Source organism: Peromyscus eremicus, chromosome 14 (assembly GCF_949786415.1).
Source record: "Peromyscus eremicus chromosome 14, PerEre_H2_v1, whole genome shotgun sequence".
Classification (NCBI taxonomy): domain Eukaryota; kingdom Metazoa; phylum Chordata; class Mammalia; order Rodentia; family Cricetidae; genus Peromyscus; species Peromyscus eremicus.
This window is the reverse complement of record NC_081430.1, coordinates 75,268,882-75,284,856: the sequence shown is the minus strand read 5'-3', so window position 1 is coordinate 75,284,856 and position 15,975 is coordinate 75,268,882. Positions and strand designations below refer to the sequence as shown.

General features: G+C 43.0%; 1 protein-coding gene across 2 annotated transcripts in view; it reads right to left on the bottom strand.

Moving 5' to 3' along the window:
* Positions 1-13,644, bottom strand: part of Fut8 (fucosyltransferase 8) — a 215,861-nt gene extending 202,217 nt beyond the window's left edge. The window contains exon 1 of one of the 2 annotated variants that reach the window (XM_059279485.1): positions 13,529-13,644. The gene's annotated coding sequence lies outside the window, so the exon portion shown is untranslated. Of the gene's footprint in view, positions 1-12,460; positions 12,791-13,528 lie in introns of those variants that run through there. The other variant, XM_059279484.1, reaches the window with a different exon arrangement.
* Positions 13,645-15,975: the final 2,331 nt, after the last annotated feature.

The window sequence follows — 15,975 nt, the reverse complement described above, 5'->3', positions numbered from 1 at the left end:
CTCTCCTTGTCCCGCCTAAACTTCCTGTCTGGCTACTGGCCAATCAGCATTTTATTTATCAATCAATCATAGCAACATATATTCACAGCATACAGGACATCCCACAGCAACACTGTCTCAAAAACAAAACAAAATTTTAATTCATAACATCTATTTTAACAAGTATTTGAGAGAAATGTATCAAGAACAGGACTTTTAAATTTGAAAAAGCTGTATCATATAACATTTATTACTACTGAAAACAAATATTCCCTGGGAGAACATGATAGGTCATTCTCTTTTTTGCTGGGGATTAAACTCAGTCATGGACTTGAGTATGCCACACAAATGCTCTATCACTTATGTGGCATTTCCAGCCCTTGGCTCTTACTATGTAACTAAAGCTGGCCAGGAACTCATTATGTAGCTGAGGTTAGCCTTGAACTCAATCATCCTGAATCAGTTCCTACCTGTTGGGATTACAAGCCTGGGATTATGACTAAATCCAGATCGACTTTGATATTCTGAAGACCTGAAAAGTATAAGTATATTGGGGCTTTTCTGATTACACAGTGAATTCTTAGACACTTTATATGTATTCAATTCAGTAGGTCATTTTAGAACAAGTATGGCATACCATATACCAAAACAGCATCCCACAGTTCCTGTAGGAAGCACTGTACTTATTCCTAAAATGCTATCACTGCTAAAAGCATCAAGATCCAACTTTTGCAAATGCTTAAGAATCTTAACACGGTTTTTATAATATTGTCAGAAGTGACAAATCTTCATACATTAAATATTGTTTTGATTTTGGGATATTTCTGGCCATTATAAAGTGGCTTACCTAATTTAGAAATAACACTTTTGTGCAAAAAGTGTGACTATGAAATATGAAACAATTTTTCTTATGCTGCTATAATAATACCACCATTACAATATATTTATAACTATATTCCCCTCCTCCACAGAGCTCTGCTCTGTGGGTTACCACTCATGTATTCTACAGTGTTGGGCAAAAATAAATTTCAATAGTTTTATAATCATACTTCCTACTATTATCAATAATACAAGAAGTCCTAAAGGTTTCTGAGTCAAGTTACTAAATATCTGAAAATAATTATGGCACTCTGATCTTTAAATTTCACTATTCACTCTTTTTCATACTGCATGGAAAATGCACTTTAGCTCTTTGGCATATACCTGACACCAGCCTACTCAAGTCTGTTGTTCACTCCTGCTACAGACACACTTACATATATACACAGACATGCATACACACTCCTATGTTTTTAAGCACCCACGTAAGCATCTTTGTCCTAGCCTGTTACCTATCAGCTCTGCTCTAAGTCTGTTTCCCCTGCAATAGCCATGCTTTTTTTTCTTTGAAAAACAGCCCAATTCTATCTGACTACTTTGAGCCCAGGTTGGCACAAATTTAAGCTAAAACTGTTATAGCCCGCCTTTTACGCACAAAGCAAAATAATAAAGCAGCACAGTCTTTTTCTCATCTTCACAACCAAAGTCTCCCCATTCTCAAGCACAGTGGTGAGCACCTGCAAGTCCAGCACTCAGGAGGCAGGGCAGGAGTAAGTATAAGGCCAGCCTGGGCCAGAAACCCTATCTCAAAAGGGGGGAAAGAGAAGCACTAACTGTTCTCAGAAATACGCACATGAACTAAAATAATACTCATGAAAATGTTTAATTGCCCAGTGATAGTAATTCCAAGCAGACCCAAATTTATTCACTGCTGAATCCTCTTGTATAGCATGCCTTAGTTTGTTCAGGATGCTATAACAACATACTTGATACTGAGCAATTTATGAAGAACAGAAATGTGTTGATCCCAAGACAGGGCAATACAAAGATCAAAGTTCAAGGCTCAGATCAAGACGTCTGGTGAGGGCTGGTTCTGCTACACAGAAGGCACCTTCTTTTATCATTATTATTTTAGTGTGTGTGTGTGTGTGTGTGTAAGATGTGTGTGAGTGCAAGCAGGGGTGTGCAAAGGTCAGAGGATAACCTTCAGGAGCTGGTTCACTCCTCCACCCAGGAATCTGGAGATTTAAACTGAGGCTTGTGGAGCAAGTACTTTTAACCTCTAAGCCGCCGGGCGGTGGTGGCGCACGCCTTTAATCCCAGCACTCGGGAGGCAGAGCCAGGCGGATCTCTGTGAGTTCGAGGCCAGCCTGGGCTACCAAGTGAGTCCCAGGAAAGGCGCAAAGCTACACAGAGAAACCCTGTCTCGAAAAACCCAAAAAAAAAAAAAAAAAAAAACAAAAACCTCTAAGCCATCTCAACAGCTCATCAAATTCTCTCTAGCAGGAAGAATGGATAGGTTCCCTTGGCACTAATCACATTCTAGAGAGCTCTGGCCTTACCACCTAACCACTTTTCAAAGTCTGCACACCTCTTATTACTTACTATGAAGGTTGGTTTCAACATGTTAGCATGTGATTTAGGGGTACACAAACATTAAGACCATAGCAGACATGGCCCATTTCTTTATATTATTCAGAATATGACTCTATTTAAGGATAGTAGTTACAGAGTTAAGATACAGTCAAGGAAAATACCAGAGATTATCTACCTAGCTTTGAAGGAAAAGAAAGGGGCCTGGAGAGATGGCTTAGCTGTTAAGAGCATTGGCTGATCTTCCAGAGGGCCTGAGTTCAATTCCCAGCAACCAAACAGTGGCTCACAACCATCTATAATGAGAGTGATCTGATGCCCTCTTCTGGCATGCAGATGTACATGCAGCTAATAAATCTTTAAAAAAAAAAATTAAGAGAATTTTTCCGGGTGGTGGAGCACGCCTTTAATCCCAGCACTCAGGAGGCAGAGCCAGGCAGATCTCTGTGAGTTCGAGGCCAGCCTGGTCTACAGAGCAAGAAGATCCAGGACAGGCACCAAAACTACACAGAGAAACCCTGTCTCAAAAAAGCAAAAAAAAAAAGAAAGGGGGAGAGGGGGACTAGCCCCTGGGTCATAAGAGAGAAGTAGCCCTGCCCTACACTAGCTACAGCGTATAGGAGAGCAGGCCTTTACCCTACATGGGCAGTACACTAGAGCTGACCCTGTTGTTGGGGTCACAGGTGAGCCAGCCCTGAGGGCATGAGAGCTGACTCCGCCACCCCCACCACGCCCCCTACAGCAATCAGGAGAGAGGGGCCTGCACCTTGCCTGGGCAAAACAGTAAAGCTGCATTGGGTGAGCTAGCCAAGGCAGTACTGGAGAGCTCATCTAGGGAGTACAGAACCAGGGCTATGTGTTGGCCCACCCCAACAACCACTGAATCTACCAACTGTTGGAGCATGTGAAGGGGACAAACCTACAGATCCAAAACAGCAGAGTCTCCATGACACAGGACAACAACAGGAAAACCAAGATGAGTCCCAGTGATAGCCCATTATCAGTGGTGTAGCAGAAACCAAAGGCCTTGAGCCAGACCCATGGTAATGAACACTTGCAAGTAACAATGAACAGACAAAAGGGTAAACTGTGTGTCTCGACAGGCCACACTACAGCTTCCACAACAAGATTCTTTTTTGTTTTTGTTTTGTTTTGTTTCTTTGTTTTGTTTGGTTTTCGGTTTTGGTTTTGGTTTTTTTAATTTGGTTTTGTTTGGAGGTGAGGAGGTTGCAAGGGCAGAGGGTGGATGTGAAAGGACAGGGAGAGAAGTAGGACTGGCATGCATGATGTGGAATCCACAAAGAATCAATGAAAGTAAAAAATAAAAGAAGTGGGGGGAGAGAAAGAGAAGGACAGCAAGGTGAAGCAAATTTTCAAAACTGCTTTAAATCTGCATTTTCCCAGTTTGTAATTTGTTTGTTTATTTATTTTTAAGCAGGGTCTCATTGGCCCTCCTTCCTCAGCCTCTGCAGAATTGACAGGTATATACTATCATGCCCAGCTTCCTAGATTGTAATCTTAATTAGTTCCAAATAAATGTGGTTTTTTTTCTTTAAAAAAAATAGAAGAATAAAATTACTGAGAAGGAACACAGTGGATAAGAAATTCAACTCAACAGCAGGAATACAAATAACCTAATTTTAAAAGTAGGCAAAAGGACCTAAATAAGAATTTTTCAAGAAGAACACAATGAAGAAACGCAAATCAAAACCACGATCTCACACCTGTTAAAAGTGACTACTAAACAGGTGTGGTGACACACATCCTCAGTATCTGAAGAGGGAGGCTGAGGTAAAAGTATCCACAGTTCATGGCCAGTCTGGACTATGTAGCAAGAAACAGAGTAACTCCCTAAATTATTATGGTAACTTAAAATAAGAAAATTCCATAGAAGGATAACAAACTCTTATTTTAAGATAAGAGTTAACCACAAACAGACATGACAGCAAGACTGGATACGAATATGAAGAGAAGGAAACCCTTCTTAGACTGCTGGTAGCCATGTGAACTGGTACAGCTGGTACAGCCATTCTGGAGGGTCCTCTAAAACTTAAACATAGAATCAACATACGCTCTAGTGACCCACTTCTGGGTATACATACAAAGAGAATGAAACCGGTATGTCAAAGACATCTCTGTGCCCATATTTACTGTAGCATTATCTCTAACAGCTAAAATAGAGAACCAACCTAGGTGAAATCACCAGTAGATAAGTGAGTCACCTGCCAGGGTGGGGCTTGGGGCCCACACCTTAATCCCAGCACTCAGGAGGCAGAGGCAGGCCAAACTCTGGGAGTTAGAGAGCTCCAGGCCAGCCAAGGTTATATGGTGAAATACTGTCTCAAGAAAGAGAGAGAGAAAAGAATGAACAAACAAAAAAAAATACACCAGTCTCTCAGCATCTGGGGAGAGGGGGGGGAGTAAGCTCTAAAATAGCCCCTCCCACTGATAACTAAAACCACAGACGCCCAAGTGCCTTATATAAAAGGGCACAGTATTTGCATATAACCTGTAGTAGGATGCACAGAACCCCACTTTATACTTTGCTACTATATACTTTACACAGATGATTATTTACAATACACAATACCAAATACAGTGTGAACGCTTTGTAAATAGTTAACACATTTTTTAGTGGAAAAGTCTACACGAGTTCCAATTCTTGGTTTGCTGGAAAGGGGTGTTACTGTTTTGCCTGTGCAATATTGAAGACAGAACCAAACACCTCATAAATACTAGACAAAGGTAACGAACCTGAGCTACAACCCAGTTCTCTAGACCGAATTCAGGCACATAGAGACCAAATGCATGTGCATGCGCATTCGTGTAAAATGGAACTTTATTCGGCCTTTAAAAGTTATAAAATATGGGGCTGAAGAGGTGCTCAACAATTAAAAGCACTTGCTGCTCTTCCAGAGGACCAAAGTTTGATCCCCAACACCCACACTGAACAGCTCATGACCTGTAACTCTAGCTCCAGGGAATCCAATGCCTTCTTCTGGCTTCCATAGATACTCTTAAACACAAACATAAATAAATTAAAATAGATCAAAAAAAAACTTTAAAAAGAAAATCCTATCTATAAATAAGGCTTTTTAGTATATTGGTATTAAAAAAAAAAAAAAGCAGGTGCAAAAAAACCACTCTGACCTTCCATCTTTTTCTTAAAAGTGGAAATGAAATTCCCATGTGGAAAAAATGCCTTCCCTGTACTAAAAAAGCAAGCCAACATACTTATCAAAGTTGGTAAGCTGAAACCAAGAGAACTGTGTACAAAGTTTGTTAAAGGATCTCTTATTTATTCAGCCACCCCATACAACTTAGCTAACTTTTCACAAGCTGCCAACTGACCATGTAAGAGTTCCACTCTGTCTCTAGGTCTTCGTTTCCTGATGAGGGGTCAGTGTAGAAGACCTGCACTAAATAAATTTGTATGTGTTTCTTCTACTCATCCATTTTATGTTAACGTCATTTTCAGACCTAGACTGAGGGGGGAGAGACACTAAAAGGATAACTAAGTTTCTGCCTCCTCGACAATGTTGTTAAGATGAATGTGGGGAACATCATACAAAGTGAAACAAACAAAGTTACAGAAAAACAAACACTGTATGAGGAGGTCATTTGAATGTGGGATTTTATGAAGGCAAACTCAGAGAAGCAGGAAATTGATGGTAGGTACCAGGGACTCAGGGCAAAGAAGAAATGGAGAGGTGCTGAGGAAGGGCACAAAGTTCCACTGCAGCATGCTTTATGCAGGACAAATACAGTCTAGAAATCTAATGCACATTTGGTGATGGTACATAGCACCACAGTCACGCACACCTGAAATCTGCTAAGAGAAATTGTAAATGTTCTTACCATATAAGAAACAGTTATTATATGACATGTTTTACTGCAGTAGTCTTTTCTTAAATTTCACATATATATCAATAACGTTATCCACTTTAAATATATAATTTTTATTTGCCAATTATATCTCAATAAAACTAGGAGTATTTTTTTTTTCCTTTTCCTTTTTAAAATAAATAGCTGGGTGGGATGGTGCATACAGGAATACAAGCACCAGGGAGGCAGGAGGCAAAGGCAAGATCACTAGTTCAGAGGTGGCCAGGCTACAAAGCAAGACACTAAATAAACAAGCAAGCTTCTTTCTATATGCCAGGTCCTTTTCCTTTTCCAGATCCCAAAATAGGGAACTGACTTTCTATCTTTTCATTTGCAATGGAAGCAGACAATAATAGAAACTGTATAAAAATATACTGAGGAAATCTGCATACAATTCTTGATTAAAAAAACACTGCTTGTCATTAGTTCATTTGGGGTATTATCTGCACTGCTCTAATCCTCTGCAAACAGTTACAGATTTCAGGAATTATTCTTACCTGCTACCTGGTCTGCTAAAACTGTTATAAAATGGACATTTTTGTTGATCTCATTTTTCATTATACCTTTGTGTCATTACAGTTGAGCACTAATAGCATCTTTTTTTATTGGGAGGAACTAACTGCTCTTAACTGTACATTAGCAGGTTTCTTTAGTTCATCATTTGGCTATTTTTAGCAGACATACTTACTCAGCAATGAGACCATCAGTATTTTGGGATACTTACAAATGAAAAGTAACATATATCTCTGATTATACCCACACCTGACAATCTATATACAGTGTCAAGGTGTGCTAATATTTGGATAATGAAGGCCAAGATAGCTGTAATTCTGTAAGAGGAAGCAGTCAGGGTTCCTCAGTAACCCTCCATTCCTTAAGCCATGAGGATCAATTTAACAAGGAAAGGAAGGGATTTTTTGGCCTCAAGAACTTCAGTAACCACCTTCCTAAGCCCTAGAATTTTGTTAACCTTTCTAAAAGAATAAGAAAAATCTAAAGCCGGGCGGTGGTGGCGCACGCCTTTAATCCCAGCACTCGGGAGGCAGAGCCAGGTGGATCTCTGTGAGTTCGAGGCCAGCCTGGGCTACCAAGTGAGTTCCAGGAAAGGCGCAAAGCTACACAGAGAAACCCTGTCTCGAAAAACAAAAAAAAAAAACAAAAAACAAAAAAAAAGAAAAAGAAAAATCTAAAACTTATGTTTAAAAAGAGAACAAAATGTTTATCATGGCTTAGCTGATTCTTAGTAGTTTTCTCAAAATTATAATCTTTTGACATTTGATTTGTGAATGAATGAAATACTCAAAGGCAAGACATCAAAATGGTAACCACTTAGCCGGGCGGTGATGGCTCACGCCTTTAATCCCAGCACTCGGGAGGCAGAGCCAGATGGATCTCTGTGAGTTTGAGGCCAGCCTGGACTACCAAGTGAGTGCCAGGAAAGGCGCAAAGCTACACAGAGAAACCCTGTCTTGGAAAAAAAAAAAAAAAATGGTAACCACTTGCTACTCAACTGAACCAGTCTGATCCTACATGAGTAAGGCTCTAGTTATCAGACACTCTCTCCCTGTGAACTCCCATGGACAGGGAACACGGATGTTCATTTTAGATGGAGTTCTCTTTAGTGAATCTTGTGTTCTGTTTTGCTTTTTACAATGTATTATTGCAAAGAGGTACACAAAGATAAATAATTCATTTTCTTAAAAAACAGCTCCTTGTAGTCAGGAACTCTATGAACAAAGACAGAAATAACATAAGAGACAAAAGCATGCATTCCAGGAAATTAGGAGACAATAATGTTAACTGGCAACTTTTCTAATCCCATACTACCTTCCTCTGTTGATTTTGGAGTTAAGCACATGTTCCACCACTGAGATACAAACTCACCATCTCATAACCCTTTTCAAATGAAATACAATGATCTTCACTTAACAATGTTAAAAGATTAAATAAATAAATTTTTAAAAAAAAAACTGGTCTTTTGTCTTTTCTTCAAAAAAAATTTTAAAAAATGAAATCATTAGAACAAATCTATGCAACAACATCAACTAAAGTTTTACCTGAAAAGTCTATGAACCTAAGAGGAAAATACATCATAAAGATAAAGATAGAACAGGACCTGGTGACATATGACTGCAATCCCAATCCCAGCACTCACAAGTCTGATGTGAGGATCACAGCAAATTTGAGGCCAGCCCAGGCTACAGAGTAAGACAAAAACAAAATGAAACGCAAAGACAAGCTTATCAACCAGGCTCTGATTCTCTGAGCCTGTCTTCAAGGACAAGCCCCAGACACTAGATTCAGTAGAGAAGCTATTAAGTATTTCCCATCTTCATCAATAAGCTAAATTTACTATCAATTGTATTAGAAATATATGAAGTAATTATAAAATCAAATCATTTATAAACATTGGAATACATTTAGTTTGATGGTTGTATTTGGTCTGTGAGGAAGATTTTTTTGTTTTGCTTTGTTTTTGTCTTTCTGGTCTTGTTTTCCTATTTGTTGGTTTAAGACAATGTCTCTACCCCTAGCTAGTCTTAAACTTCTAACCATCTTGCCTTTAACTCCACATCCCATTTATACAGCGCTAGGGATCAAGATCCTATCTGATACTTTATGCACGTTAGGCAAGCACTGCACCAACTAGGCTGCATTCCCCTAGCCCGTTCGTTTGTGCTATCTATACCCTAGGCACATTTCTTCTAGTTCTAAGTATTAATAAGATTTGGCATCTTGTTTAAATGATATTTCCCCCTTACAATGTCATTTTCTGGCAAAAAAAAAAAAAATTACAAAGAATTATTGTTTTAGGTAGTAAAGCATGTGGTGAGGTATTAGGTTTGGCAAATAAAGCCTTCGTGAGGGGAAAAAAAAAAAAAGGTGTAATGCCCTATGTATATAATCCCAGAACTTGGCAGGATGAGTTCAAGGCCAACCTGAGCTATATCCAGTGACTGCCAGGCCAATGACGGCTATAGAGTAAGATCCTGCCTCAGAACAGAAAGTAGACAAGCAATGTAAATGAAAATAACCCTTTATCACTAAGCATTCTGTGGTGTACAAGAAAAACTCTTCAACTGACATGCATGGCCTAATTCCACAACCCCTGTTTGACCCATATTATACTAAAAGGAAAATGTACAGTATCCTATAAATTCTATAGTCTCCCGGGGATTTTTTAAAAGGCTCTTTAAGAATTAGTTGTAAGTATGTGTTTACTTTTAAACCCGTTTGATTGTCTCATTACAATGAACTACAAGGGAAAAACAATTCAAACAGCAATCCGTTCTACTTTGTGGGGGAGAAATGTAAGCCAGAGAATAAGAGAACCAAAGGGAATCCTGTACCCATCCTCACTCCTGTCTTATTCCGCTGAAAAGCACCAAATTCAGACACATATAGAGAGTACTCCTCTGTTTTCAGAGTTGCTTACTATCTTATTTTTGTTTCCTTTTAAGGAAGAAATGTACTAACATTTTTTAAAATCTTGCATTTGGAAAATAAAATACTTCCAGATACGTAAGTGTGCTATAAAATGTGTGCATCTATCATTTAGTTAAACCAGTATGTTTTTACTATGCAATTTATAAAGTAAATCAATAACAACCACTGCATGGAAAGAAATCTATTTTTTAATTAGCACTAGTAAGGTTCTATTTACTTAAGTGAAGAGTGTGAATAATAAAAGGCTCAATCACTATCCTCAAAAAATAAATATTTTAATGATTTTTAAATGCACACCATTATCAATTTCTTTGTGTGCTTCTAAAGAACAAATCAAACACATTATAGTTTAGAAATTAAACAAAATGCCACAGGTCACAAAATAACTATTCTATATTCGAACAAATTTAACATCATATTATAGGATTACGAAACGACCTTGAGACTTTGCTGTCCAACTACCCTTGCTGAAATTATCTATTTCTGACAGAGAAAACTCACTACACGGGGGGATGTATCTGCCCCTCCAAGACCCAACTTGAAGCTTTTTATTTTACTTTATAGGGAGTACAGATTTTATAAAGCAAAAACACTCAGCATGCATGAAGGGTCAAGAACACATCTTCCATTTTAATGCACTGCACAAGAGGAGTAAGAAAATGCCAAGACATACTCAAGTTTCAGCACACACTTTCAGAAACTGCACATGAGAAATTCAAGAAACTTAAACACCTTTTATTCAGGACGATTAATTTTTAAAACTAATTTCTAATACCCAATATATGCACCCCACAAATAACTATGTACAGTTAATATGTCCACCTCAATGCCCTCTGGTTAATGAAAAATGTACACTTCTCCTGGTCATAAAAATCTGGTTTTAGATGTTTTAAAAGTTCAAACAGCTATTAAGCTACACTTTGCTTTGGCACTAGCTCCCCCTCCAGACCAACCTAAAATAACTGCATTTAAAAAAACAAACAAGAAACACAAATTTTTGTAACCCACTAGCAAATTTCAAAATTCATCACTGTTGAGGACATTGTTACTCCTTTAAAAAAAAAAAAAAAGCTGGTTAGAATTTACTTTTTAAAAGACCATGTTATATAATCAGAAGGCTTGCCTTGGTCTCAGTTCTATACACTTTAAATAAAATTGGTTTGTAGGAAAACAACCTCAAATGACTTTAAATTTTAAAAATTCTTAAAATACAATCTGTAGTGTATCATATTTAAATTATTTTGAATCACCCTCCTAGTAGATCACAAGGCATCCTTCATATTAACTCACTATCTGATCAAAGACAGTTCTGCACGTCCCTGCAATCTATGCAAGTCTCATTCCAGCTGTTCAGCTCTTCAACTCAAACAGAATTCTCGATTTACAGAACAGCGAACGGAAAACCCATGCCTCTCAACCACCCTTGTAGGCTCCTTATAGCCTATTCATCTCTCGTTCCCTACATTTTTAATCGGCCTGCAATTTCAAATGCTTGTATGTGCTAAAACACTGTAGTATTGATAATTAGGACTTCTTATTTCACAGGGACAGCAATGTACAGGACCGAATTATTGGCACAGACTTCTAGTCTGCCTTAAAGAACAGCAACATCTCACTCCTTTGCTTCAGTATATAATTTCTCTCCTAAAACAATATATGATACACCCTTTAAAAGAAGTATGCATATAACATAGAACTTTAATCAAGAAAATAAGCACTAAACCCCAAGAAGAGCAAAAAAACTAAAATAAGACCTACTTAGAGTTTCTACGGAGCAAAGGCAAAGTCAGTGACTTGTGATAAATTTAACTCTTAAACTGATAAAACTTGCGTTGCATTTGTTCCCTGAAACCTTTAAGTTCGGAGTGATCTACGGGAGGGTATCGTTTCCTGGGTTCACCTTGTGTTGTCTTAAAAGTAACGTGCAAAATCAGACACAAGAAGGAAAAACACCAATCTCCTTGCTTTTCTCCAAGGCCTCAATGTTTAAGGCAAAACGCTAAAAGCTTACCAGGGTGCTAAACCCTAACCATGACAATGCCATTTAACTTAAGAAATCCGTCTCTGAAGATTGCAATGCCCACATCCAGAGAACAGGTGCTGCCAGGGAAAAAGCCCCTCAACTCCAGCAGGACAGACCTCGCTGAACTGATATGACTCATTTAACCTTCCCAAATAAGTTGAGACACTCCACAGCCGCCAGCTTGTCATTTGCAGATCAAAGGAAAGGGGGATAGCGAAGGCACCCAAGCCATTAACTGCCCTGCCTCAGCCACTCGCCAGAGCGGATCTTGGTGCAGGTTCACCCCGATTCCCAGACCCCGGAGTGCACACCGAAACCCCGCCAAGCAAAGGAAGCCACCTTCCCACGGTCTGACCGCGGGGACCCGGCTGCGGGGGAAAGGAGCGGTGGGTGCAGAGATGCGCTGAGGGACACCTCCCACCCCGCCCCCATCCCTCGGGTCCCGGGGCTCAGGCCCCGGTCCCTGAGGCGGGATGCGAGACGCGACGGCGCCCCTCACCCTTACCAGCGCCGAGGCACCGCCGGGGCATCTCGGGGGCTCCCTCCCCACTTTTCCCGGGGCCGCTGGATGAGCAGCAGCAGTTGCAGCAACAGGCCTGGGATCGGCGGGAGGAGGAAGGAGCGCCCGGAGCCCCGGCTCCGCAGAGCCCGCGCCCGCCCCGTCCTGGAACCCGCGGCGCGCGGGGGGCCCCCGGCTCCCTAACGCCCCCTTACCCGAGGCGGGAGCGAGGCGGTCGGCGCCGTCCCCCGTCGCCACAGCCACTGCCTTCAGCTGCAGCTGGCCGCGCCGGGAGGAGTGGGAGGGGTGGCGGGGTGGAGGATGCTACTCCCGACTGAAGGGAGAGGAAGAAACGGAAACAGGAACCGCGGCCGCCGCTTAACGGAGCCTTCGGCGCCACTGACTGAGGGAAAGCGCAAGGCGGCGCGAGCCAGGCAGCGGCTGACAGCGCGAGACCGAGCGCGAGCCGGGTCCAGGGCGCGCGACCCCGAGCAGCGCCGGCCCCATTCCGGGAGGAAAAGGGAGGGACGGGTTGGCTGGGAGCCGGGAGGGGGGCGGCGGGGGGCCCGGGAGCCGAGGGAACCCGGCCACTCGGGGTCGGCCCGGAGACCACGCGCGCACGCGCCGGAGTGGCTCCGACCCGGAGCGCAGGCGGGGGAAGCCTCCGGCGGGCGCGAGCGAGCGAGGCAGCAAGCGAGCGAGCGTGCACGCGCGGACAGGGGCGCGCGCCCCCTCGGCGTCCCAGCCTTCTGGGGGAGGGCGCGCATGCGCCGGCCGCGGCCTCCTCCAGCGACCCTGGCATGTGCACAGGCTCCGCCCCGTCCCCTTCCTCTGGGCGGGTGGGCAGCGGAGCTGCAGCATCCACGGGCCACGGCGGGGACCCGAGTTGCAGCGGGGCAGCGGGCGGGCGCGCGCGGGCTCGGGCTCCGGTCCACACCGGCGTTAGGCAGCCTGAGGGCCCGGGGCTGTGGGGAACCACAGTCCCCCGTGCCCCGGCGGCCCGGCCCAGCAGCGCCCTGGAGCTCAAGCGGGCGCCGCGCTACTTTCGGGATGCTCTCGCTGCTCATCCGTTGCAGCGCGAGCACACAATGGCACCGCGGTGCTCCGAGCGGTCCTGCTACCCGGCGGGCTCGGTCTCCACCTCCGCACGAAGACCCCCCCCTGCAGGGCCCGAGTTCGAAGCTCGGCCTCCCCGGGCCGCGGTTGCCACAGCCCTGCAGAGGCGGAAGTTTATTGAGTACGGGAGAAGGGAGGGAGAGGCTTTTCCCTAGGATGCTTCCTACCGGCTCGCACTCTGGGGTCCTGGCGCCCGCGATGCTGAGCCGTGGGCCGAAGGACTACTTCAAACCGGCCCAGAGGGCGAGTTGAGCGGGAGGACCCAGCCGCGCCGCCCGGGCACAAAGTAGTCGCGGGCCGAGGGGGTGCCGCCGTGGCCAATCAGAGCCGGGAGCCCAATGAGTGGAGTGCGAACTGGCCAATCAGAAGGCCGGAAGATGAGCTTCCCGTGCCGAACTCTTCCCTGTAGCCTGGGGACCCAGATCCCAAGCGTGAGGGTGCAGCCAGGTGGCTGGGTGGAAAAGCTATCCTCAAGACAGTTATTCCTCTCAGCACGGGTGTATTTAAGTAATATACTGTGATACTTATCTCTTAGTAAACAGGTCTGGCCTTTTAGATGCTAAGTATCAAAGGGCTCACAGAGAAGACATTAAAGGGGCCGAAGCCTGCTAAGAATGCAGTCTGCCTAATAGCGCTCATAAATTCCCAAAATTTATTCTAGACCAGAAACCGTGTTTCTGAAATGCAAACAGGACACTGCTTTCAAGAAAGGAAAAAAAAAAATCCCGTGCCCTCAGCAACTCCGCACCCAAGAGCAGCTTTTCCAGACCTGTGACTGGGTTAATGTCAGCCCTGGAAATAAAGTACTCTGAAGTGTCCTGTAGAAAACACACTGATTTATCGAATGTCACGCAAAACTGCTCAGGCAGGGGTCAGAATTATGTTCTAGGCAAAGAGTTTGGGTGTCCTCATTCAACAAATCGGTAGTCCTTTAGTAAATGCATGGGTGCTAGCTATCTTCCTTAAAACTTGCAGTTAGGCTGTATGAGTCACATTCTTCGGTTGGTGCAAATAGACAAATTTTAGGCTATTACCATACTTAGATGTATTAAAGGCTAAAGTTTCATCAGTCAATAATCTGAATTATTTTCCCTTTTGCGTGAATATGTGTATGCCAAGGATATGTTTTCCCGTGGACTATACCCACAGCCTAGAACATTTTTAGGAGTCCGTGGATGTAAACACATCCCAGATGTTTTCAAGGGAAAAAAGGGAACCATTTCTAGCTAACACACATTTGATGGTTTGCAGTCCTTGAAGATCTCCATGTTGAAAGCTTTATGTTTGCCTCAGACCTTCTGGTCCTTTAATCTGGCCTTTAATTTTAAATATTAAATTTCTAGGAATCAAAACATTTATCTTCCCCACCCACTTCCTATCCAAATAATAATAGTAGAAATATTTGTCAGGAGCACATTTTTATAGGATAGCATAGTGTATATGAAAGCACCAAGCTGGTGACTCTGGGATACGGTCAGAAAGTAGTTCTTCAGCAATTCTGATCTGGGCTCCGAGTGACAGGATACTGTTACGGAAGCTCTCCCTAGGACATGCCCAGGATGTAGCAACCATCACAGAACCGGGAGTATCAGCTACCCAATGGGTAGGAACAAACCTTTACACACTCAGTTCCAGACCAGTAAAGAATTCCTGGAAAATTCACTTCAAACAGAAATACTTACTCCTTCAATGCAAACAACAGTCTCAGCTTTTTAAAAACTACGATCCTGGGGCTGGAGAGATGGCTCAGATGTTAAGAGTACCGACTGCTCTTCCAGAGGTCCTGAGTTCAATTCCCAGCACCCACATGGTGGCTCACAACCATCTGTAATGAGACCTGGTGCCCTCTTCTGTATACATAATAAATAAATAAATCTTTAAAAAAAACAAAAAAAAAAAAAAAAAAAAACTACCATCCTAAACCAATCGTGGTTGTATATGCCTCTAATTCCAGCACAGAGGAGGGAAGTCTGAGGAAAGAAAACTGCTGTGAGTTATAGTCTAGCCTGGACTATCTCGTGAGTTCAGTGCCATCCTTGGATGTAGAGCCAAACCTGTCTCAAATAATAGTAGTGATTAATTGATTCAAAAATAAAAACGGGGAGGGAAGCTCAGTTTTAGGGAGTCCTTGTCTAACATACTACAAGTCCTAGATTCAACCTCCAATACTATAAAGGAAAAAAAAAATGCATTACTACATTTCTTCTATTCTCTGCAAAGGGCCCCCTGAAACTCAGATCTTTGCCTTGCCATGTAAAGTTTCTGAGAGCGCATCCCTAAGCAGTTCCACCCATCACTCACAGAAAGCGTCCCTTTTGCGAGCGTTTTCTGTAGGACCTCCCACTCTGTGGCTGAAACTCCTCACTCTCTTTTCTCACTCCAGATGCTCACTTGTGACTCTACTCCCCGGTTCCTGATTTGCATTAGCCACTTCATCCTCCGCCGCTCCCTCACCAAATGCAGTGATGGGCCTGTCTTTGCTTACCCTCTAAATCACAGACGGGTTCTGCCCAAGAACAGAGTTGTTCTGAACTTTCTCCATAACCCCGTCAGCTCTTCGTTTTCCTGTGGTTCAGCCTGGGTCAGTGCTTAGTCATCAGCTAGAACTGTGGAG